The following is a 25,292-nucleotide window of genomic DNA, read 5'->3' on the forward strand; positions in this document are numbered from 1 at the left end:
AATAAAGGGAGACAGAGACCGGCAGAGCGGGGGAGACCACTTACCTGCCGCCACCGCCGAGAGTCATTCCAGGGCTGCAAACGGGCGCCAGAGCAAGCGCAGTAGCTGACGCACAAGCCGCCACCGCCAAGAGAGTCATACCTGGCCATAGAAACCGCGCCGCCGCTCCGGGAGGGACTACAACTCCCGGCAGGCATCGCGGCGGCGCGTGGAAGTGACGCGAAACGCGCCAGCAGTGCGCAAGGAGGCCAATAAAGGGTGACATAGACCCGCGTCGTGGGACGCGAGCGGGACGCCCGGGGCGAAGCCCGGGCAAAGGGCGGGCCCTCTACGGCCCTCAAGGGCGGGCCCTCTACGGCCCTCATCGGCACGAGGAGGCCAGGCTAGGCCACCCCCCTGACACCTCCCACATATTCTATAAGGTACTGTCTCCAGCTTAGTTCATATTTGTTTATATTTGATTAAGAGGCATCGGCCTCCTATTCCATTACTGGATGTTTGACTGACCTGCACGGTACATCGTTGTCAACATTGTTTGTACTCACCAGATTTGTGCCTTGAAGATCATCAAAAAATTACCTTTTCAATCATGGGGAAAAAGTTGATTCCTGCCCCGGTTGAGGCAGTGAATACTATCGACTCATATTTGGTACAAGTAGTCAGTAATATTAACAATAAGAGAAGGCAATCTCTCGGGCTAAGTCAATCACCTATTTTGCATACAGATAGCCCCTCTACAAGCATCTTAAGTACAGCGACATCGGATTCACTCATTGAAAAACCGCTGTCAGTTTCCGCAGAACAAGATCCTCAAAATAACAGCATTGAGGTAGCTGCTGACGCTGACGTTGACTTGCCAATAGATAGAACTGATTTAATAGATCTATCAGATAGTGTTTTTATTGATGTGAACCAACAGCCAGCTGTCCCGGAGGAAGACCCACAATCCCTGCAGCCTTCAACACGGGCTGTTAGAGCCTGCAGAAGACTCCCAGCAAAGAGGGGCGGGAAACAATTAGGAAGGAAAAAACCCGCCACACCACCCACTAGGCTGGGGGGGAGATATGTAGAGCCCGACATTGATATAGAGTCCAAACGCACTATCGATGATGATCTTTTCAATAGGATTCAAGAAATGATAGACATCAAGATCAGGACAATAATTAAGCCCCTTATCGGGAAATTAGATAAATTAACATCTGAGGTTAAAAAACTGGGTGGGGTACATATTAAATTAGTAGATGAGGTAGAGAATCTATCCTCTCTCGTTACAAATCTAACACCCACAGTTGTGGAGGCTACCCCAACCGAAAGTAATTTACAACCCATGCAACAAGGTCCGCTGCTTTTGCCAGCGTTGCCTTCTGTACCTATTCCTTATTATTATTATTATTATTATTATTTATTTTTATAAAGCGCGATAGTCACCCGGAGGTATCCCAGCGCTGAGGAACCCTGAATTCACCAGTCAGCGGGGCAAGAAACTGAGATAGGAAAAAAGGGAGAATGAAAGATCAGAGACAGGGGGGGGGGGGGGTGCACAGGTTAGGGAAAGAGATGGGTTTTTAACAGCTTCCTGAAGCGCAGGTATTGAGGTTCCATTCGTAGGTTACGAGGAAGAGAATTCCAAAGGCGGGAGGCTTGTACCGAAAAACGTCTTCCTCCTGTTCGGGTTTTCCTGAATCTTGGGGTGTTGATAAAGTTTTCTGCATTGGAACGGAGGGATCTAGAATTTCTGTAGGGGGTGACAGAATTACTGAGGACAGGAGGGCCTTGGTTGTGCAGCGTTTTGTGGACGAGACATAGGGCCTTAAATTTGACTCTCTCCCTTATGGGGAGCCAGTGGAGGAGTTTGAGAGCGGGTTTAGCAGATGATCTGGCCGAGGTGTTAGTGATGATCCGGGCGGCCGTGTTCTGAATTGTCTGCAGTTTAGTAAGGGTCGCTTCGGGAGCGCCCAGGTAAATCACATTACTATAGTCCAGCCTCGATATTATGAGACCTTGGACTAATAGTTTTTGGGATTTAGGGGGGAGAAGGGGCAGGACTTTCCTCAGAGATTTTAAGAGACCAAAGCAGGTCCCCGCCACCTTCTTAGCTTGTGAAGTGAAAGAGAGATCGGAATCGATCCACACACCTAGACTTTTCACCTCTGTTTTTGGGTCAGGGGGCGGACCCAAGCAAGCTGGCCAGCTGTCCAGGGGAAGTGAGGTTCCTTTCGGGCCAAGTATAAGGACCTCAGTTTTTGTCCCATTAAGCTTTAGGGCTGATCTGTTCATCCAATGATGGACCTGCGTAAGGCAGTTGAAGAGATCAGCTTTCTGTTGCTTGGGATGGGACAGAGACACCACTAGTTGTGTGTCGTCGGCGTAGCTGACGACGCTCACTCCGAAAGGGGTGATAACCTCCTCCAATGTGGACATATAGATATTAAATAAAGTAGGGCTCAGGGAAGAGCCCTGAGGAACACCACATTGGAGGGGCATTTCGGAGGAGCGGGCGTTCTTTTCCCAAATCTGGTAAGACCGTTGGGCCAGGAAAGAAGAAAGCCAGGATAGGGCTGTACCTTCCACTCCAACTCTAGCCAATCTTTCGATGAGGAGTTGGTGGTCTACGGTATCGAACGCTGCGCTAAGGTCGAGGAGGATCACTGCCACTGATCCTCCCCCATCCAATAGCGCTCTGGCCTCCTCTACCGCAGCCAGGAGGGCGATGTCCGTGCCCTGTCCAGGTCGGAAGCCCGTCTGGGAGCTTTTTAATTTGTTATTGGCCTCTAGGAACTGCGAGAGTTTCCTGTTGACCAATTTTTCTGCGACCTTGCTCACTCCAGGCAGTAGGGAGATGGGCCTGTAATTAGCCAGGTTCTCGGGGTCGAGCGTAGGTTTCTTCAGTAGGGCTTTTACCACCGCCTTCTTCCAGCTTGAGGGTACAACTCCTTGTTGGAGTGAGGTATTAATTAGATGGGTAAGGGAGGGGATGATAGTAGGGGCTACCTCTTTAAGAATGCGGAGAGGAGCAGGGTCACTAGGGGAACCGCTCTTCATGGAGTTGAACGTATTTCTCACCTCGTCTACCGTGACCTGGCCCCACGTGGACAGACAGGTGGAGGTGTGTGGGAGAGCGATTTCTTCCTCAGGACTGGAGGGGGGGATAGATTCCAGAATTCGTCGGATTTTGTCGTGGAAGAAGTTGGCCAGTTGCTGGCATTTCTCCAGGTCGACTTTAGGATCGGAAGTAGGTCCTAGTCCTTGTCCTTGGGGTTTTGACAGCTCTTTAAGGATGGCATACGCTTCCTTACTGGAGCTTCCTGCTTTCTCTATTCTCTCCTGAAAAAACATGCTTTTGGTTTTATGAATAGCAGTTTTATAGGTCAGAAGAGAAATAGAGTAGATGTTCTTATTGGTTGTTGTTTTGTCGCGCCTCCAGGAGCGTTCGGTTTTTTTACACTCTTGACGCAGAACTTTGAGCTCTGGGGTGTACCACAAAGCGGGGGGTATTCTTTTAGGTTGTTTGAAGGTGGTAGTTTTCGGAAGCAGCGTATCCAGGGAGGAAGTGATCCAATCGCTGAATTGTTTGTCAGCTGTATCGGGGTCAGAAGAGAGCGCAGGGATGGACTCTGCAAGAGAGTCAGCCCATATCTCAGGTGATAGTTTGCGCCATTGTCGGTCGGTAACTTGGGTTTTAGGGATTGAGTAAGTGGGTGTGGGGATTTCCCAGAAAAAGGGGACCAGAAAGTGGTCCGTCCAAGGTAAGGTCACCGGTAGGTTAGTGGTCATTGTTGCTATGTTGGTGAGGATCGGATCCAGTAGATGGCCCTTGTCATGGGTAGGCTCGTTATTCACTAGACGAATATCTAAAGAAGTTAAGTCGTGTCTAATGTCCGATGCTGCTTGATCCGTGGGGTCCAGAAAATGGACGTTCAAGTCACCTAATATAAGGAAGTTGGGGGTGGAAGAAGCTAGTTGTGAAACGGATTCGAATACAGCGTTGATAAAATTACCCGGGGCCCCTGGGGGGCGGTAAATTAGAAGCCCTGCCAGGGTAAGAGCTGGGGAGATTTGGATGGAGAATTGACCGCTCTCGCAATCCTCAATACCAGCGTTGGTCATCCGGCAGGTAAATTGTTCCCTGTGGATTATAGCTACCCCGGCTCCTCTCCCTCTAGGTCTATTAAGGGCTTGGCAGATATACCCGGTGGGGAGGGCCGTGACAACATCCGAGTCGGTGTTGTCAGTGAGCCATGTTTCCGTTATGAACAGTAGGTCAAGCTCCTGGTTCTGGATCAGGAGGTTCATTTCGGTGGCATGTTTGGGGAGGGAGCGGCAGTTAAGAAGTCCTAGTTTCAAAGCAAGGGTGGGTGATTTCAGGATAGGAGTCGGATTGCATTGTGGACAGGTCGAGAATGCCTTACCTGCAGTAAATGAGTGGTGGCAGGCTAGGATGTTCTTAGGTCGTAAGTCGTGTAAAGTATCCGCTGTGTACATTACACGAGCCTGAGGAGTACCCGACATAGTGACGGGGCCTAGGGCCTTCTGGGCCCGGACGGGCCCAGACGGGCTTGCCTTTGGCGCGCCTTCGGCGCGCTGACGGCGCGCCCGCTGCGCCCGTCCGCTGCGCGTCCGGTAGTTGCACATCTTAAATGTGTAGGAAAAAGGGCGGGTGGGCGTGGCCTTAAAGTGGGCGTGGCCTCTCTCCCTCGCCGAGAATGGCGTCAGAGAAGTTTGTTAGGTGGTTTAGCGTTGCAGCGAAGGGGTCGCTGTTTAGGTGATTCTGAGCCCGCTCCAGAGAGGTGAACGGGTGAGTGAAGTTTTAAAATGCAGAGTATTTCGGCAAATTGTGACACATAAACAATTTTTAAAAAGTGCTTCGTCTCCCGGCTTTCCGCCTCAGGAGCTTTCAAGGTTCTGAATTTGTCGCGCTGAAGGCAGCGTTTAAATACCGTGGGCGGCGGGTGGGCGTGGCCTTAAAGTGGGCGCGGCCTCTCTCCCTCGCCGAGAATGGCGTCAGAGAAGTTTGTTAGGTGGTTTAGCGTTGCAGCGAAGGGGTCGCTGTTTAGGTGATTCTGAGCCCGCTCCAGAGAGGTAAACGGGTGAGTGAAGTTTTAAAATGCAGAGTATTTCGGCAAATTGTGACACATAAACAATTTTAAAAAAGTGCTTCGTCTCCCGGCTTTCCGCCTCAGGAGCTTTCAAGGTTCTGAATTTGTCGCGCTGAAGGCAGCGTTTAAGTACCGTGGGCGGCGGGTGGGCGTGGCCTTAAAGTGGGCGTGGCCTCTCTCCCTCGCCGAGAATGGCGTCAGAGAAGTTTGTTAGGTGGTTTAGCGTTGCAGCGAAGGGGTCGCTGTTAGGTGATTCTGAGCCCGCTCCAGAGAGGTAAACGGGTGAGTGAAGTTTTAAAATGCAGAGTATTTCGGCAGATTGTGACACATAAACAATTTTTAAAAAGTGCTTCGTCTCCCGGCTTTCCGCCTCAGGAGCTTTCAAGGTTCTGAATTGGTCGTGCTGAAGGCAGCGTTTAAGTACCGTGGGCGGCGGGTGGGCGTGGCCTTAAAGTGGGCGTGGCCTCTCTCCCTCGCCGAGAATGGCGTCAGAGAAGTTTGTTAGGTGGTTTAGCGTTGCAGCGAAGGGGTCGCTGTTTAGGTGATTCTGAGCCCGCTCCAGAGAGGTAAACGGGTGAGTGAAGTTTTAAAATGCAGAGTATTTCGGCAAATTGTGACACATAAACAATTTTTAAAAAGTGCTTCGTCTCCCGGCTTTCCGCCTCAGGAGCTTTCAAGGTTCAGGATTTTGTCGTAGACAATGGAGATGGCCGAAACAGCACCACTGGTTCTACAGCGGTTATACAACAAGAGGATGTTTCAGCCCAATTTGTAGGGGAAGCTTCGCCAGTAGTGCTGGTGCTGGCGAATGTCCCGGCTCTATCACAAGGGAAAAAAGAGTCCAATCAAGATCTAAAAGATAAAGCATTACATTGGCTCTCTAACAATATGTATATGGCACAACAAGGGCTTGATAAACTGGCAGGGGATATCGTTATGACTAGGAGGGTCTCCTGGATTGGCAGTAAGCCCAAAAAGTTCCAGGGGGACTGTGTCATTCTAAACTTTGCCAATGCCGAGGTCCTCCCAGAAATTTTGAATAATGTTTTCCCACCCCAACGTCGTAGCGGCTCTATAGTTCCTCTTACTCTAAAGTTCTTTTATGATGAGACTCAGTTTGCTACTATACCCATTATTCCCAGTTACAAAAGACACGTTAACCCCAGTAGCTGGGGTGGGGGTACCATATCTCAACATTTTAATGACTGGTTCAAGCGCCCAGCATATCGTGAGCCAGGAAGATTTAACTACCAGAAAGAGTTAACTAACAGGCAAGCCCTTGCACATGATTCAAGGTTTAATGGCTGGGGTTCTGGCCTTATGGGCCATGAACATAGCGCGCAGGGATTTAGGCCCTCACACTGGTTGAGAAACGACCATTTTCTTACACGCCCAAATACCCCACAATCTATGTGGAACCCAGCTTTATATGGACAGGGTCAGGTGGCTACTCCTTTTGAGTGGGGCTTTGCCACAGGAAATAGGTTTGGCCCTCTATCTGACCTGAATACTTGCGATTGACTCGTTCCAGGATTTGACACGGATAGGGAGGTGTTGAACAACCCAATAGTAAAATGTGGAGATTTGAATACTTTTGAGTACCCGAATAATTTTGTCCCCAATGTAGCATCAGAGTCTCAAGTGTTAATGAAATCTGCACAGCAACTGCTTGCATCTTGTACTGTGGCTGCGGTAAACTCGAGCACGGGGGGAGAGGGCATACAGAGCCCGTGTCTAGTTGACAACAGCCAAGGCCCATTATTGCAACTAGTAGCTGAGGGTGATTTAGAGGTTGCAAATGAACTAAGGTTACCCACTGATTCATGCAGGATTATTAGTTGGAATGTAGCAGGCTTAGCTGCAAAACGCCAGGATAATTCCTGGTTGAGCTTTGTCACTAAGCACCATATAATCGCCTTGCAAGAAACATGGGACACATCCAGCAATCTTTGGTGGGATGGGTTCACCTGTTTTACTAAACCAGCAGTGGCTAGCAGGGCGGGCAGAGCCAAAGGTGGCTTGGTGATTTTGTTTGCATTAGATTTAGTGGGCAGCTATAGGCAGATTAGTACTGACTCTGACAATATCCTAATGATTGAAAGGGTGATTAATAAAACATGTAGGATTTTATATGTAAATTTCTACAATTCAGGGAATTCTGAATATAGCGGTCGCAATATCTCCAGTTTGGATAATATTTTAAATACAGCAGTACAGAATACCGAGTTAGCTTTTGAGTTTATTTTATTAGGCGATTTTAACATTCATTTATGTAACCTATCATGTAAGGGAAGAAGTACAAATGAGTTTGATGACGCAGCCTTACAGGGCCCTCATTTCGAACATTCTGCAGAGGGCCAGGAGCTTGAAGATCTGTTGGCTAATTACGACTTGTATGAACCGGACAGTGGCCTGAGATTGCCAACTTTTACCGGCGCCCAAAATGGTACAGTGATCGATTACATTTTTGTCTCACCAGGGATCTTAAATCGGACCATGGCATATCGCACAGTTGCTACACACTATAGTGACCATAACCCAGTTTTACTCGAAGTGGCCTGGGGTGCCCAGATGGGGGCGCCTCCAATGAAACTAAAACCAGCACATCCCCTGAGGACCACTGATCAAGACCGACGAGTGAAGTGGGCTAAAGTGATTCCGGAGAATTTTTATGGAAAATGTTTTCCTAAAATCAAAGACAATGTGGAGATCTGTAAAAATCCGGGCACGCAAGGTATTCACATAGTAGCGGCCTATGAGGCAATCTGTAATCAGGTATCCAAGGATCTTTTATCAAAACCATTCCAGGGTGTACAAGGACATAAGCGATGGTTTGATTCTGCATGCTCAAAAGCCCATAGAGAACTGTTGGCAGCTTTAAAAAACACTCCAAGGGATAAAGATGTAATCTGGAGATTAAGGAAAAACTATAAGTCAGCCGTCAAGAAACGCAAAGATACCATTAAAAGCGAAACATGGGATAATCTTCTCTTGGCAGCAGTGCTGAAGGACAGTAGGAGATTTTGGGAGATTATCAAACAGCCCATATTCTCTGATGACAGCAATGCACCTATGGACTGCGTGATCACAGATGAAAAATGGTTGTGTTTCTTTAAAAATGTTTATGGGGGTGATGAAGTCGGTTGTAAAGATGTTCCATTAATAAACGTGGACCTTCATCCCATCATCTTTAATCCCCAAGAAGTGGAGAAAGCTATCTTGGCTACCACCAAACATAAGGCACCTGGCCCCGATGGAGTCCCTGCTGACTTTTTTATGTACTCTCCTAAACTGTGGGCTGAGGTTATGTCAAATGTGTTTAATGCAGTTAATTGTAACCCAGCTCCCGCCTCGTGGGCCAGATCTACCATCGTCCCCATTTTTAAAAACAAAGGTCAGCGGGACGACCCCGCGTTCTATAGGCCCATATCCCTCTTGGACTCAACGATAAAAATTCTGGGCAGAGTCCTTTTATCTAGACTGAGGGAGAATGTTGAGGGCTGTGGCGGGTTGTCTGACCTACAATATGGTTTTAGGGAGAGAAAAGGGACCATCGAACAATGTATTAATCTGCATTTACTCATCTCAAAGTATACGGTGGCCAAGGAGGGTTCGGTGTTTTTGGCATTTATGGACCTATCCTCGGCCTTTGACCTCGTTAATAGGGCAAAACTTTGGACAATTCTTTTGGAGATGGGTATTGATGAAGCTTTGGTAACGTGCATGGCCACCATGCATCAGGAGCTTTTTGCAGCTGTCCGAGTGTCAAACAACGGCAGATGTACCCCGCTTTTTAAATCTTTAAAAGGGGTTCGGCAAGGCTGCATCTTAGCGCCCACGCTTTTTACCATCTACATCAACGGCCTGGGGGACTATCTGCGAGACCAGGACGCGGACGTGCCACGTGCAGGAGATGTCCACATTCCGGCACTCCTGTACGCGGATGACGCCGTGTTGATTGCTCGCACTGGCGTAGGTCTTCAGCGTCTTTTGGACGCTTTTGGCTCCTTCATGGATAACCTAGACCTTAGGGTTAATGTCTCTAAATCACATACTATGGTTATGGGCCGCGAACGTTTCAAAAAGAAACATAAATCATTCTTCTGCAGAGGGGCCCTGGTTGCCAAGGTAACCACATTTCCCTACTTGGGTGTTTTGTTTGACCAGAACGGAACGTGGGGGCCACAGATTAGAGCAAAGAGGCTGGCGGTTATAAGATCTTCCTCAGCGCTCTTGGGCTTTGCTGGTAAGCTGGGAGCCAGGCCCATGGAAGCCCTTTTAAAGATCTATAAGTGCAAGCCTGTTGCTATTGCCCTATATGGATCCCCTTTGTGGGGGTACGTGAATCTTGATCCCATCCAAAGGGCAGAAAATAGATTTATAAGGTCGCTTCTCTCTATCCCCCAGTCAACTCCGACTTTTTCCATACATAAAGAGGTGGGTTTACCCTACCTGTCAGACTCATTGAGTTTAGCACCTCTAACTCTATGGCTAAAAATGTGGTTGAACGAAGATCTTCCTTTGAACCACATAATATTGAAGGATGTTTATTACTTGATAAACATAGTAGCATTCCATGGTTGGCCCACTTAATTAAATCATTTACTGATTTGGGCCACCCAGAACTCTTTCTAAGCCCAGATAAAATTAGAGCTCTGGACATAGACCTTATAAAACAGTCATTCAGGGTTATGAAGGAAATGCGTCGTGAGGAAGCTGAAATGCAGAAGCCAGCAGTTAGGGCTCACAATCTCTTGGTGAGCGAATCTTCCCTTGCATCTTATCTCATTTTTGTTACAGTCCCTTACCACAGGTTTTTACTGACTAAATTTAGGTTTAACCTGTTACATTTTTATTTAGGTTCTTTTACATCTTGGCAGAAGCCAGACTTAGCCCCCCCATGCAGTTGTGACCATTTTTCTGTTCAGGACACAATGCATTTTATTATGTTTTGTAGCCTATACCATGAGCAGAGAAGAAAATATTTGCTCCCCATCCTGAAAGAAGCAGGCTTTACTCAGGTGCGTCCGGCGTTGCTTTATTTACAACTCCTGACAAATCCCCGCACAACTTTTTGTATTGCCAACTTTTTAGTGGCCGCTGTAAGGGCAAAAAGGGGGGGTCAGGTGTCGCCTTAAACTTTTTTTAAACTTTTTTAAAGTTGTTATGTTTTTCTTTACTTTGATGTATTGTATAATGCATTATCTATTTATTCTTGTATATAGTATTTATAGTATAATATGTACTTAGTTTGATGTTTTTAGGTCATTGAAGGGTTATTTATGTATATATTGCTTCTCAGGGTTTTATTGTTTTGTTTCTTTGTATGACTTGTAATAAGTCGAATAAAGATATTCTGACTGACTGACTGTTTAAAGGTTTATCTGAATTTTCATGAAAATCAAAGACAAATTACAGTGTTAATTCCATCATTCTGAAGAGGTAAGACTCAATTTGTCTGAAATTAACTATAAATTTCAATGACAAGTACCTCAGGAAGAGAGGATAGAGAGAAAAGGCACATTGACAGAATACACAGATTTATAGTTACCAAGGATGGGGCACGAACGGACTCCTCTGGCAAAGAGTTATGGATCCCTTGGAAAATTCGGGTGATATTTTCAGGACAGGAATAGGACAGAACAGGCAGCCCCTTCTGGATTCGACGCCTGCGTCTCACCCCTCTCTGATACTGTTTTCCTCCTTGATTCTTCTGCGATCTCCTTTCTAATTCTATTACCTCCTCAATTCTTCCACGATCTCCTTCCTAATTCTATTTGTTTGACATTTTCCAAGTCTGCTTCTTAAGGTAATCTTTGATCAGCAATCGGACAGCATCTCTATCTCTCAGGGTTCTGGCAGCAATTGAGCAGCGATTGGGCTAACTAATCTACCTAACTCCCCCAATTATACCTTTTTAGTGGCATTTACCACCCATAAATGTTTACCAACCTTATTAAATTCCTAATTCAGATTGGACAAGCCGAGGGTATGATCATCACACCATTCTAAATTTAATACTTTTTCTTAAGACCTTTGTCTTATGTTCCCACCCATTAATTTGTTTCTCCCAAGCTTTATTCCCGCCCATTTTCATAATGCGTTATCAACAATGTATACTGTTTGTACAGCTGTCCATGAAGTCATCAGGATGTACAGCTGGTTCCCAGGACATGTAGAATGGCTGTCCTTAATCGGGTTACAAGACTTGAGCTCATGACTCCGAAGTTGTCTCTACCACGCATGCGGATGAGTGTCACATGATTGTCAGCCCTTAGCTCTCTTTAAGGCCCAAATACGAACTAACAGAGAAGTCAAAAAGACAAGATGTTAGATTCAAATAAAATTCTTTTACTGCATACCACTTATCTCTACTCTAATCCCATTTAATAATAAAGACTATTTATGCATTAGTACTTGATATATAATGCGATTTAGTTTCAGCAGAGTAGATGCTTAGCATGTGAATTGTTAAGCGGCCATTTTACCTGTCATTGCGCAGAAGCAAAACTTTCCCTCCAAGCGTTAAGATGTCATGCAGTTCACGCATGCGCAATGCTTTTTCCCGGGTTAGCAGCCATCTTTATTTGCACTCTGGTTATTTATTAGTAAAACACCTAGGCAAGCTACCCTCTTTTCTAATGTTAAAATGTCATGTAAATTAGTATTACAATGGTTATTAGTAATTTATAACGAGGTTATATGAGAGGATTACATCCGAGCAAGTTGCTTATTTGCAAACCTTGCTCTATCACCGCAAGCCACTCCTTGTCATCAAGCCCCGCTACGTCATGGTCCCATTTTGCCTGTAGCCGGACTAACCGGTCTGCAGTATTGTTAATCAAATTTTTGTAAATAAGTGATATGGCCTTCTCCGTTAGGTCTCCATCTAAGACTCTGTCCTCAAGAGGGGAGGACTCAGAAATGGACTCCCCTCTGGCCAATACATCGAGCAAAGCGTGCCTAATTTGTATATATGTGAAGTATTTGGTTTGCACCAACTCTTAGTCTATCTGTAGCTGGGTAAAGGGGACTATGTCACCTGCCTTCCACAAGTCCCCCACTTTCGATATTCTGATCAGTTCTCAGCGGTCAAAACCCTTCGAGGGGATCAACTTACCCAGACGCTCACTGTGCCAGAGTTGTGTCACCAGCATAATCCTATCTTCCCATCCCAGACTTTTTGTGGCCGCCCTCCACACCTGTACGGCATCCCAGTGGGTCCAGCGAGGGCTGGCCTAACTGAGTATATTGCCCCCTCAAAGCTCCCACCCAGTAGGAGCCACCTGTCAATCTGCAAAGCATGGTCACCCTGTGGTCTGTAAGTGCACGGATTGATTGCTGCAAGATGGGATGCTCAGTAATAATTTTTGATGTCAGGTAGACCGATTACCCCATCAAACCACCCCAGTGTGACCTTATGAGTGGTAATTCAGGGTGGCTTTCCCTCCCAAAGCAGATCCCGAAGAATGCTGTAGAGTTCCTTGAAATATACGAAGTCTATGTGATGTGGAGCGTTTTGCAAAAAGTTCAAGAATCTAGGGAGGGACATCATTTTGAATGGGGCTGCACACCCTAGGAGGGACAGAATGAGAGATTTCCAGTGTCGGACGTTGCTGTTAAGACGTAGTAGGGGTGGCTGAAGGTTACGCTCATAAAAACGGAATGGGTTCTTAGAGACCCATATCCCCAAATATTTAAAGCCGTCTATCGCTTCTGCTACCCAGAATCCCCGGGAAGCGAGGGAGATGCCCCATGCAGGACATAGAGCACTGACTTGGTCCAATTTATTTTGTAGCCAGTGAATCTGCCGAACACCAAGAATATGTTCAATACCCTGTTGAGCGGGCCGCCGGGAATGCCGGGTAGAGTAAAATATCATCCACATATGGCGAAATGCGGTCCTCCCAATCTGAGGTCCACTTAAGGCCACTGACGAGAGGCGGGTCATGCCCGCATGCTTTTCCTTCCGTAGACCCGCAATTTGAGCCAGGGCCACCCCCGAATGACAGCCTGATAGGCCACCACAACGTCACAGGTGAATATACTGATCCCTCGTTTTCGTGGAAATAAAGATCAGAGTCACTCATGATCTTGTCACTGATCTGGGGGACCTTAGGATACTAAGGGTTAATTGGGCCATCCTGCCCATGGAGGTCTCACCCACCTCCAAACGACACAAGATAGGCGAGTGGTCAGAAATTCCCCTGGCCAGGTGGTGTATTTTTTTAATACAATCCATCTGATGCGCTAATGTCAGGATGTAGTCAATCCGGGACATGCTACAGTGTGCCCCTGAATATAAAGTGTACTGCTGCTCAACCGGACATAATCTCCTCCAGAAATCTATGAGGCCGTGTGCCCCCAGAAAGCTATGAATCTGAATTCGGGAGGGGGGCAGGACCCTCTGTAGCCAGCTATCCAGGGAATCAGAGACAATGAAATTAAAGTCACCCCGATCAGTAATCTGCCCCCTGGCAACTCTAAGAGAAGACTACCAGTGTCCACAAATGCCTGGATCTGCAAGCCAGGCGGCACATAGATTAATTGTGCCCCCCTCCCAGGTCCCAGAAGTCGCACCAAATCTACCTAGGCTATCAGTCCAGATATGGTCGATTGTCATGGGGATCGATTTATGCAACATTATTCCCACTCCCCTGGAACCGTACGCAAATGCTGAGTGTGCCACCAATTTAAACCCCTATCTTGACATGGCCTTACAGGCATTCCCGAGAAGATGCGTTTCCTGTAACAGAATTACGTTGGGGGAGTGCTGCTTCAAGAATTGGAGCACTATGCCCCTTTTGATCTTGTCCCCCAGGCCAGCAATTTGAGCCTTTGCCTAACTGCGATACCAGTCATTGTCTGAGGTGTGAGTGTAGAGTCGTGAGGGAAGCCCCCCAGCAGCATCGTCAGAGTACACTATGCCCACTTTCCGACCCTCCCCAAGGTGCAGTGAAGTCACAACATGAAGCATGCTTGTTGCTATGTCCCTCAAAGTGTCTAACATGACATACCCATCTATAACAAAACTAAACGGAAACATACTTCCCCTCCCTCTCCTCCGGGCACAAGGATGAGAGCTGTAAGCAGCAATACGGCTGTGGATCATGACGGAGAGACTTTGTGCACAGGGTCCCACCCCCCCAACAAAGAGAACACATCCCTCCTCCCTACCTGGCAGAATCAGAACCTCCCACCACCCCAAAATTGCAGAGTGCCTATCGTCCACCCCTAAAACTTTGTGGTGCGTGTGGCCAACTGGGTACCCGTGCGGACAATAAAAGCAAACAGTGAATCAATAAAACAAGATACCCACACTCATTTTGTATATAAAACTGATGGCAGTCTTTTGAACATGAAACAGTCACTGGAGCGCGGCCTGGTTACGTGTTTGTTAATCAACATAACCCAACCACTGCCCAGACCCATCGAGAGATAAGGTCAGGGCCATCACATATTACAACATTGCATACAGACCAGTTCTTAGTCGCCTCTTGTTGATTCTTCTCACCCTCCCGGCGGGGATCCTCTCTCCGGGTTGCTCTGGGCCTTTTCTCGGCCACTCTGCTGCATTCGATAACCTTTGTGCCTCGCCGGTTGCTAGCCATCCAGCCAGTCCCACGCAGCTTCAGGGGCGACAAAGAACCAAGCCTTGCCCTCCGATTCCACCCACAGTTTGGCCAGAAAGAGCATGGCATATTTGACATTTTTGTCTCGTGCGCCCTTTTTACTTCTAGAAAACTGTGTCGCTGCACCTTGAGGGTGAAGTCTGGGAAGAAAACCACTTTGCTGTTCTGGTATTCGAGTGGGGGTGCTACCCGAGCTGCCTGCAGGATAACGTCCCTGTCCCTAATCCTAGCGACTATATGTCTGGAGGGGGGGCTCTAGGTTTTCGTCTGCCCCCGGGCACCCTGTGCGCCCTATTGACTGAGAAGAAGTTGGACAGTCTCGTCGGTTTGAGGTAAGTGGTGACTAGGTCCTCTACAAACAATTCCGCCGACGGTTCTTCTGCTCTCTCCGGGACCTCCAGTATGCAGACAATATTGCACCTGGAGTGCCCCTCATACTCATCCAGTTGCACCTCTAGTCTCACAGTCAGGGTCTGGAGGTCATCCACCCCCCGCTGTAGGGCAGTAGTATCGGTGACCAGAGAGCTTGCAATGGATTCTACTTCCTTTAGTCTGGTGTTCATGGAGCGCATATCAGCTCTGATGAGCGAACCTTCTGTGGACACAGAGTCAATGCTGGACTCCAACGATGTCTGGACCATTGTTATGGCTGTGAGGATGTCCTGTAGGGTCAGTTAATTTGCCCCTTCCTCTGCTTCTCCGACGGGGCATCGCCATCCTAGTTGGCAGGGCCAGGGACCTTGTCCCAGGTGTATTTCTCCAATTTGGCCTGCAATGTTGCGGCCCACAGCCATGACCAGGTTTCACCAGAGGTATGGACAGTAGGAAAGGGCAGAGCGGCCGGGCCTGCGTGGCGCGTATTACAGCACTGTTGGTAGGTGCTCTCGCTGTGGGGCTGAGTGTGGGTTAGGCAAGTCTGTTAAGGAGACGCCCACAGGTAAGTCAAGGAATAGTACAAAGGATAGATGGAGTCTGTGGTACACAAACAATAATGCGTAGTCCAGGTGTAGTAGTAGATTCCTCTTTATTAGCAAGTAGATAGGTGGCAGGTTACAGGATAGAAAGATGACCAACTGACTCTCTAGCTAGAGTCAGGCACTTAAACATTCTATGATGTCACAGGACATTCTGATGCAGTGGTAGAGGGGAAAAGATATAGTAAGCATTTACCACACAGACAACCTCCCCTAATAAAAGGGTACACCACTTTAAAAGTGTGCAACGTAACTTCTCCAGAGGGTAACAACAAGACCCTAGGAAACAAAATGTAGGCACTGACTAGCACTACAACCTCCCCACAACCTCCCCTAAGTAAGGGTACACCGTAGAGTACTAACCCTTAGTACATAAATGGGGCATTAATTAAATACAAACAACCTAGCTGACCAATCAGAATTAAACACAGGAAACACACCCTGTAAAACCCAGACAGCAACATCCCCTATGAATGTATAGGGTACACCAAGAGGTAACATGACTCTAGGAAGCAAAAGTTGGTACAGACTGACACCACAACCTCCTCAAAGTAAGGGTACACCATAGAGTAAACATGTTGCCTTAGGAAACAAAAAAAACTGACACCCACCACTGTTAAGGAAAATGAAATTACACATAAATATACATTATCAATGCAACCCCCACACAAAAATAAAAAAAAACTTGAGCTCCGGTGAGCGATTTCTCACCCGAGGACTTCTTGGCTAGGATTGTCCATAAATTCCGATGAGTGACTGCACAACAGGAAATATGGGGTGATAAGCAGGCAACCTTCAACCAAGAGTTAGTCTAAAGATGGGACATTCACAGTCACCTCCTCTTGGAAATGGCAAGACTTGAATACAACCAGTGATGTAGAGGAAGCTTGAAAGCATCGAAATGCAGATGTTTAGAAACGTAATAAGAGTCACGAAATGAATCTCTCACCCGAGTTCCTGAGAGAACCTCCTCTTGGAAAAGGCAAATCTCGATTGCAGACAGTAATGTAGAGAAAGCTTGAAAGCACTTTTCTCCTTAGAACGCCGTAGGCATACACTCCTCATTCCTCATGTTCCACTATCCACTGAAACAGTTAAGAGACTAGGACCGCAAGAAAAGCTGGAGCGGACCAAGGGACAAACCTTCAAACTCTTAAAACAGTGGCAACAACGGACGGACTCGTACACACTGCGGAGACTTGCGCAGCAAGAACAACCAAAATGGAGGCAAGTCTTCACGTCGGTGCTGGATGGCTCACGGCGAAGATGTGCATACCGGACTGGCAAGGGAGAAAGCAGTGACGGAGAGGCAGACGTCACACAGGGCAAGATGCAGGCTCTACGAGGCGGGTAAGATTGCGTGCGCGCTATGGCAGTTGGTTTGCGCATGATGTGAAGGTTCAACCGCCTCAAAGTAAATCGCATTGGAAAAGTACACAAAACGTCTCAAAAATGTTCCCCTCTCACCGCAAAAATACAAATAGGCTTCCAATTTTCCACACGCTGCTTCCATACGCTGAATGGCTTGAAGTTGTGAAGGCAGAGGAAACACCACACTGTGGGAGTACACACCCAATGCAGAAAGGCTACATAGAGTTTGACAAAACAGATGATGGGTGGCTCCTGTGATGGAGAAGGTAGAGACACAACAGTGTTGTGAGAGTGAGGGTACTGCTAGCGCCGGGGCACCTCCAGAAGAACAAATACAACAAGCGCTTGTAGTAGGAGAAGTGCCCACACTGTGTGAATATACACTGAATCCACAGCGAACTGTCAAAGAATACAAGAAAACCAGAAGGCACAACAGGGTGATCAGGCCCGCTGAGACAGTGGCTCTTGTAGCTGGAAACAGACAGACTCCAGATGACAGCGAAAAGGCAGTTAGCTCACTCACAACACAGACGCCCAGGGTGCAGGCTGTCCAAGTTGAAAAGGACACTGGTGGGGTTAGCTGGGCGTTACCTTTTAGTTTGTTTAGGTTCCTTCTTGGTTCTTTAGTAGACACTTGTCTTTAGTTGACACATGTAGATTCATCAGCTTCAAATCGTCGCCAAATTGTGGTACACAAACATAAATGCATAGTCCAGGTGTAGTAGTAGATTCCTCTTTATTAGCAAGTAGATAGGTGGCAGGTTACAGGATAGAAAGATACTAGGAGAAAACCCCACCAGGAGAGAGCTTCCAGCTCCTCAGCCTGAGATGACCAACTGACTCTCTAGCTAGAGTCAGGCACTTAAACATTCTATGATGTCACAGGACATTCTGATGCAGTGGTAGAGGGGAAAAGATATAGTAAGCATTTACCACAGAGTCACTGCTTTCAATGGGGTGTGGGCTGTGCTGCAGACTCTGGCACGTGGAAGCCGTGGGGTGCGGCAACTCAATGGCACTACACACCGCACTTCGCCGCTCGCCGAACTATTGAGCCGATCTGCTATAACTCCGCCAACTGGACAGCTCTGATCGCTGCAGATGATATGGGCCGCTACCTCACCGCTCCCACAGCCGGGTCGGTGCAGAGAATGAGGATCTGTGGCACACTGCGGGGTGCAGCCCTACAATCTGTGCCAGGCCGCTGGGTAGGGCCGAAATTGCCACGGCCACCTCCTTCACTCCTTCAGGATGGCCTTGCGTCCACTGCGGGGGGAGCGCCCAAGGGGAGAAGGTGCACACCAAGGTAATGATTTTGGCTCGGGATATAAAGCCGGGCCTAGCAACAAGAATACGTGCCCCGCTCCCGCTGGTAAACGAGGCTCCTGAAGTGCGGCCTTTACTCCTCACCTCCGTGTTGAAGCCAGTCAGCCCCTGGGCCACATGTTGACTTTGTACCCCCCCAGCGGTATTGCGGCTCCTGCCGGGTCATCGAGGCACATACATACGGCCCGCTCCAGAGATCCAAGGCTTCGGGAGGGTGCAGGCTTAGCAATACCCAGCAGAGTTCCTCGCTGAGGAAAAGAGCCACGGATGACATCCGGGCCTGCACGCCCCTCTTCCACTGCCAGGGCCGATATCCCGGGCTGAGTGCGACGTCAAGACGATCTCAGCGTAAGCTCACCGAAAACGGCCGTGCCGTGGCACAAATGAATAGCGCTGGCTTCAGGCACACAAGACTGCCATTCGTGCCTCTTCACCTTTGGATTTTAAATGGATAGATGCTGGAAACGGGTGCGCTCGGGCGGAGCTCCCTCAGAGAGTGGCCATGTTACTCGGCAGTTGGCCATGCCCCCCGAGGCCAGAAATCTTTACAAAGAGGATACACGGAACCAGTTGTGAGCACAACAAAAATCTCCAAGCAGCACACACATGATATTCTTCTCCACCTTGATAGTTACATCACTGAGCAAGCCTTATCACCTTGTCCCTGTCCCCTGGATGATGAAAACATTTCCCAATACATCTTGGATAATCCAACAGCCTCTAACTCCTCAATAATTCTCTCTCCCCAGTCAGGTCTCCTGCAGGACCTAGACCACTGTGGTCAGCTGGACTGTTTTGGAGTCAGGGTTTTTTCTCCTTTTGTTGTCCCTGAAGCAGGTGAAGAGGAGGCCAACTACTTGAGACTAGAAACCAATTCTATTTCTTTGGTGGCAGCAGGATTCATGAGTCCTTTGCCCTCGTATGAGGCCTTATCTGGGTCAGTATTGCTCTAGGTCTTAGTGTTAATTACAAACTCACCCAATCCCCAGATCTGCAGAGACTAACCATACAGTGCCAGGGGGGTAGGAAGTTAGAAGTGTTCAACCTCTACCTAAGGGGGGCCAAAGGAGGGGCATCAATGTTAGCATCATCAGGTTTAAATAGTGAACTTGAATCCTGCAAGATTGATTCTTATGTAATCCTTGCAGGTGACTTCAACTGCTGCTATGAGCCGTTGGCAAGTGAGGATATATTAGATATTTGGGATGATGACACAAGGAGAGGTATCCCTACGCTCTCCCTAGATCCAATCCAAAAATGGACGCAGAGTGTAATTGACATTAATTCTCTTTGCATGGAACACACCCTGAGAGCAACAAATGGGCGCTCCAACTCAGACCTAGGGGGAGCACATACCTATAATAGGCTGGGACATACTTCCAGAATAGACTATATTATGTTAAATTACAACTTATGGCCATTCCACCGAGATATGGAAGTTATCTCTTCTTGTGATAGCGATCATAACCCCTTGTCTCTAACTATGCTTCCGCCGTGGCAAGTCGGGAACCAGGTTAAGGTCACCCAGGCATGGAAATCTTCCCATGAACTTGTTCCCTCCAATTGTGGCAGGCGACTAAAATGGGCCAAAGTAGTAGCAGATGTGGGAAGAATGGAACAAGCAAAGATTATAGTGGCAGCTATGAAGTCGAGCTTAGATGCTCAGGTAAACTCCGACCATACTGCCCTAGCGTCTTTTACTGAAACTATCTCGGCCCTTAGTGAGTTGTTTATTATCCCGCAAAAAAGGGTAAGGGTCGGGTCGAGAAGTGTCTCTAAGGCGAGAGACAAATGGTACTCGGCAGATTGTCGGGCCGCCAAGACGGATCTCATTCTTGCTGTGAAATCCAAAGACTCTGGGAAAATTAGACTTGCCAGGAAATTCTATAATAAAACTATAGTCTTGGCCAAGGAAGCCCATGATTCTATCTTTTGGAGCGACTTAATGAAGGCGAGTGCTAAGAAAGACTCTAAGGGGTTTTGGGATTTGCTGAGAGCCAGGGATAAGCCCAATGATGTACAATTGACCTGTAACATCTCAGGGGAGGCTTGGTTTGTCCACTTCTCGAAGCTTTATTCTATCCCCCTAGTTATACAATCTAGCACGGAATCTCCACCTAGATTGCCGGCTGCCACTGCAACTATTGATTACCCCTTTTGTGCCAACAAAGTAGAAGGGGCAATTAGGTCCCTTGTTACAAATAAAGCTGCTGGCCCGGATGGCATCCCCGGCGATCTGTTGAAGGTAAACATACATGAGTGGAGCAGACTAATCTCTTCACTACTGAATGAGGCTGTTTTGGGAGGCTGTCTACCTGACTCTTGGAGGGGCGCTGAGGTCGTCCCGATTTTTAAGAAAGGCTGTCGGGACGACCCAGCGAATTACCGTCCAATCAGTCTGCTCGATTCAACACAAAAGGTAGCAGGCAAAGTAATTTTGGGCAGAATCCTACAGTGGGTTGAAGACAATCAGATATTATCAGATTTCCAGGCAGGATTTAGATCAGGAACACGTACTATCGAGCAGACATTTCGCTTGTTAATGTTGTATTGGAAAGTGGTCGTATTGGGCAAGGGTAGCTTGTAATTAATTTTCATCGACTTACGAACTGCCTTTGACCTGGTCCCACGAGCCCAATTGTGGAATGTCCTGGAAGGGTTAGGTATTCCCCCTTACCTGTTGGCCTTGCTTATTAAGCTCCATGAGCGAAATTATGCTCAGATTAGGTGGGGTGATCAGGGGCAAAAAACATCTCGAATTCCTGTAGATAAGGGTGTCCGCCAGGGTTGTGTCCTAGCTCCCACTCTGTTTTCACTCTACGTTAACGGAGTGGTTGAGCATCTTCTTCAACAGCCAACAGATGCACCCTCCCTGGCTGGCAGGAAAATTCCTACGCTCCTATTTGCAGACGACACCCTCCTAATCTCTAAGACTCCTGCTGGCATCCAAAAGTTGCTTTCCAGCTTTAAGGACTTTTGTGACACCAGGGGACTATCTATTAACATAAGCAAGACCAAATTCCTTGTTCTGAATCCTCCCAGGAAATCTGTTTTCCCTCCTGTCCTAGATTCTGTGCCCCTTGACAGGGTTAAGGAGTTTGATTACTTGGGCATAAGAATCTGCGACACGATGAACTGGAAGGCCCATCACCAAAAAAAAATTCTGATTCATAAGAGGGCCACAGGGGCCCTGCTTAAAGAGCAACGCGCCTCATCCTTCAAACCTATTGGGGCGCTACTAGATATATACAGGGCAAGGGTGGTGAGCGCTGCATTGTATGGTGCGGAATTGTGGGGAGTGCAGAGAGTTAACACCCTAACATGCCTCGAAAACAACTTTCATAAGGATCTTATGAAATTGCCACACAGTACCCCCACACTCCCTTTGTTGCTTGATGCAGGCACACGACCAATAAATGAGCAAGCAAGGCTACGACCCCTCTTATTATGGGCCCGGATATGGAATGTTCCAGAATTAAGCAGCTATGCGGACGCCCTAAGAGAACTCATTGCCCTACCTGGTTGGCACAAGGTTGGTTGGCTTAGGGAAGTTAAGGGGCTTCTCTATGAAATGGGCCTAGGTGATGCCTGGGTAAACAGAACAGCCCCCCCAAAACAGCTGCTTAAGAAATTATATTGGGCATGGGTGACTAATGTGAGAATGAGCAACTCCAATCTATGTAGATCTGCTGTAGAGTTTCTAGTAATTAAGGAGCTCCCTCTCAGAGAACCCTACCTGGACTTGATCAATAATCCATGGGACAGATCACTGTATTTTAGATTTAGGGTGGGAGTTCTTCCATTAGGGCAGCTAACCTCTAGTTGGAAACCACCCTTGCAAACCATACCATTTTGCCCATTTTGTGAACTGAAGGTTGAATCCTTGGCCCACTTGCTGTTTGAGTGTCCGGCATACGTAGCTCCCAGGTCCAGATGGCTGAAACCATTATGTAGGAGCCTCGGCACTAGATCTCATCTGGAGGCTCTACGTATATTACGTTCGGATGCTCGTCCTTTGTTTGCCTGCTGTCTGGCTAAATTCTTGGGTTGGGCCTGCCGGTTGCGAACTGCTAAGAAACTTTTGCTCCAGTAGAATGTCTTGATGGATTTTGTACACAAACTGATTTTATGCAAGTTAATAGTGCAGTTTATGGATTACTATCGTTTTGTAAATTTTATACAATGTGTAGTGTCAGATTTTTTATGCATTTTTATTATTGTTGTACTGTAATGCTTTTATGATATGTAAAGATATCGAAATAAAGCTATTCATCATCAGAAACTAATTCTATTTCTTTGGTGGCAGCAGGATTCATGAGTCCTTTGCCCTTGTATGAGGCCTTTCTTCCAGCAGGAGTCAGGAGTTTTCTTCCAACTGGGCCTTCTTCGTCATGTGGAGTATTCCTAGGTCCATGAAAATTCTGAAGAGATGTTTTGTGAGATGTCAGTTATATCCTGTGCACAAGCATGTGATTGGAGATAATATAACAACCAATCCTGACTATTGTCTCATAATCCTAAGACCTCCTTTTACAGCACTTCCTCTTTGCCTTAGTGTAAATTTACAAAGGAAACTCTATTTGAAGATAGCAGAATTCAACTCCATAGCCACTACCCTATTTAGATGAGCTCCCCTACCACTTGCCAGGTTAAAAACATGCAGCCTGATTCATGAAGCGAAATAGCGCCCGCAATGGCTGCGAAAACGCAATTGCGGGTGCAAAACACGGAATCGGCATTCAAGTACGAAATAGCGAAATCGCTAAAAAATAATAGCGATCGGAATAGCGATTACGCTGTAATAGTCGCAGACTCCGGGAAGTCGAGCATTAGCGATACGGAAATAGCGACCAACCACGGAATCTGCGAAATGAATAGCGAAACGCAATATTGTCTCAATCGGCATTCATGAAAGAAATACATTAGCGAAAAAGCGCTAAATCGCACGTTTGCGCGCCGCAATTTAAGGACAACTCAAAGCAGGTGGTAACCATAAAAGCCATGATTAACCAAAATTTGAAAAACTGTTAGCCAATCACCAACAGGTCCAGGCCTGACCAATCACACATAAGGACATTCAGCAGCAGCATTAGGCGATCCACAATGCCTGGGATGTACATGGTGGTGAGGCGGCGAAGGCTACAGCGAGCAGCACGGAGGAGACGTATGAGGCAGGCAAGGATTTACCGGCAGCGGGTCACCTTGCTGGGCCAAACCAGAGAACAGATTTATGCAAAATACAGGCTGAATGGGGAAATGATCACCTGGCTGATACAAGAACTCGACCCCATCATGCAGCACCCAACAAGGCGAAACAATTCTGTGCCCACACATGTGCAGGTATTGTGCAGCCTGCACCTCCTGGCCTCCGGCAGTTTCCAGGGCATAGTAGCCGCTGCTGGGGGGATATCCCAGCCCACCATGTCACGCTGCCTCCACACTTTTGTTGACGCCATGCTCAGCCAGCTCCATCGGCACATCACATTTCCCACGAGCCAACAGGAATTGGACCTGACAAAACTCCAATTTTATAATGTTGCCCATTTTCCCCATGTCCTCGGCTGCATAGACTGTACCCACGTCGCCATCTGCCCACCAGCTGGCACGGAGTATATGTACCGCAACAGGAAGTCCTACCACTCCCTCAACATACAGATGGTCTGCAATGCCAAGACCATCATCACTGACATTGTGGCCCAGTACCCAGGGAGTACCCATGACTCCTTTATCTTCAGGCACAGCGGACTCCACACACGACTGATCAGGGGAGAGTTTGGGGAAGGACACCTACTTGGTAAGTACACTTTGTCGACAATGTCACATTGCTATGAAGTAACTGCGCTGCACAGGCAATCAACATCTGCTCCTCTCATTCAGGTGACAGTGGCTACGCCCTACGGGAATACCTCCTGACCCCTTACCTCAACCCTGCCACACCTCAGCAACGGCGCTACAATGTTGCGCACATCCGGACAAGGAACTGTATTGAAAGGACATTTGGCCTGCTCAAGAGCAGGTTCCGTATACTGCACAAGACAGGTGGGGCCATGTATTACAGTCCTGCAGCGTGCTGCCGCATTGTGGCTGTCTGTGCAATGCTTCATAACATTGCAACCAAGCGCCGGATACCAGTTGACATCTCAGGCAGTGAATCTGAGGGGGACGACCGGCCACCAGCACATGCGCACCATGCACGCGGGGAGAACCCAGCTGAAGGCCACAGACGTCGCAACCACATCACAGCTAACAATTTCTAGCCCACCCCCTTCCCCCACCCCACATATCACAATTGCATGCAAAATGTAATGATTACACAAGGCGAATGTGTGCAGCAAAATAAATGTATTTGTTTGATTCACAAGAAAAAAGGGTCATGGTAACAACTATTTACAAAATGCAGTATTCCTGCATACTGCATGTGAAGGTTCATGGCAGGCTTAGCTTCAGCCTGCGCCTGTGTCCCTGACACAATGTCATTGGCGCCTCCGGCGCACAATTCCCAGGCGCCTGTGAGGCTCTTCCTCATCCTGGGCAGCTGTACCAGGCGTAGCCCTGGTGCTGCGCCTAGGTGGGGGGGCCTGCGTGGCAGAGTGGCTGCTCACACTGGAGGCACCCTCACTCGCATCGTCTCCCCCCACAATGGCCGGTAGCACAGGTGTATGCAGTGCGGTAACGGCGGTGGTCAAGTGCTCCAGCACCCGGGTAATGTCCTCGCAGCACTGGACCAGTTGGTGCTGCTGGGTCAACGAGCGCCGCGACAGCTGGGTGGTGGCATTTGCTGCCACATAATTTGAGCGACTATAGGTGGACAGCCGGCTCAACAGCTGGTGGTGGCGCCTGCTTGCAACACTGCGGTGCTTCACCAGCGCTGCAGTATTGTCCTCCATTGCCGC

The sequence above is a fragment of the Lissotriton helveticus genome, chromosome 3_1 (assembly GCF_964261635.1).
Source record: "Lissotriton helveticus chromosome 3_1, aLisHel1.1, whole genome shotgun sequence".
NCBI lineage: Eukaryota > Metazoa > Chordata > Amphibia > Caudata > Salamandridae > Lissotriton > Lissotriton helveticus.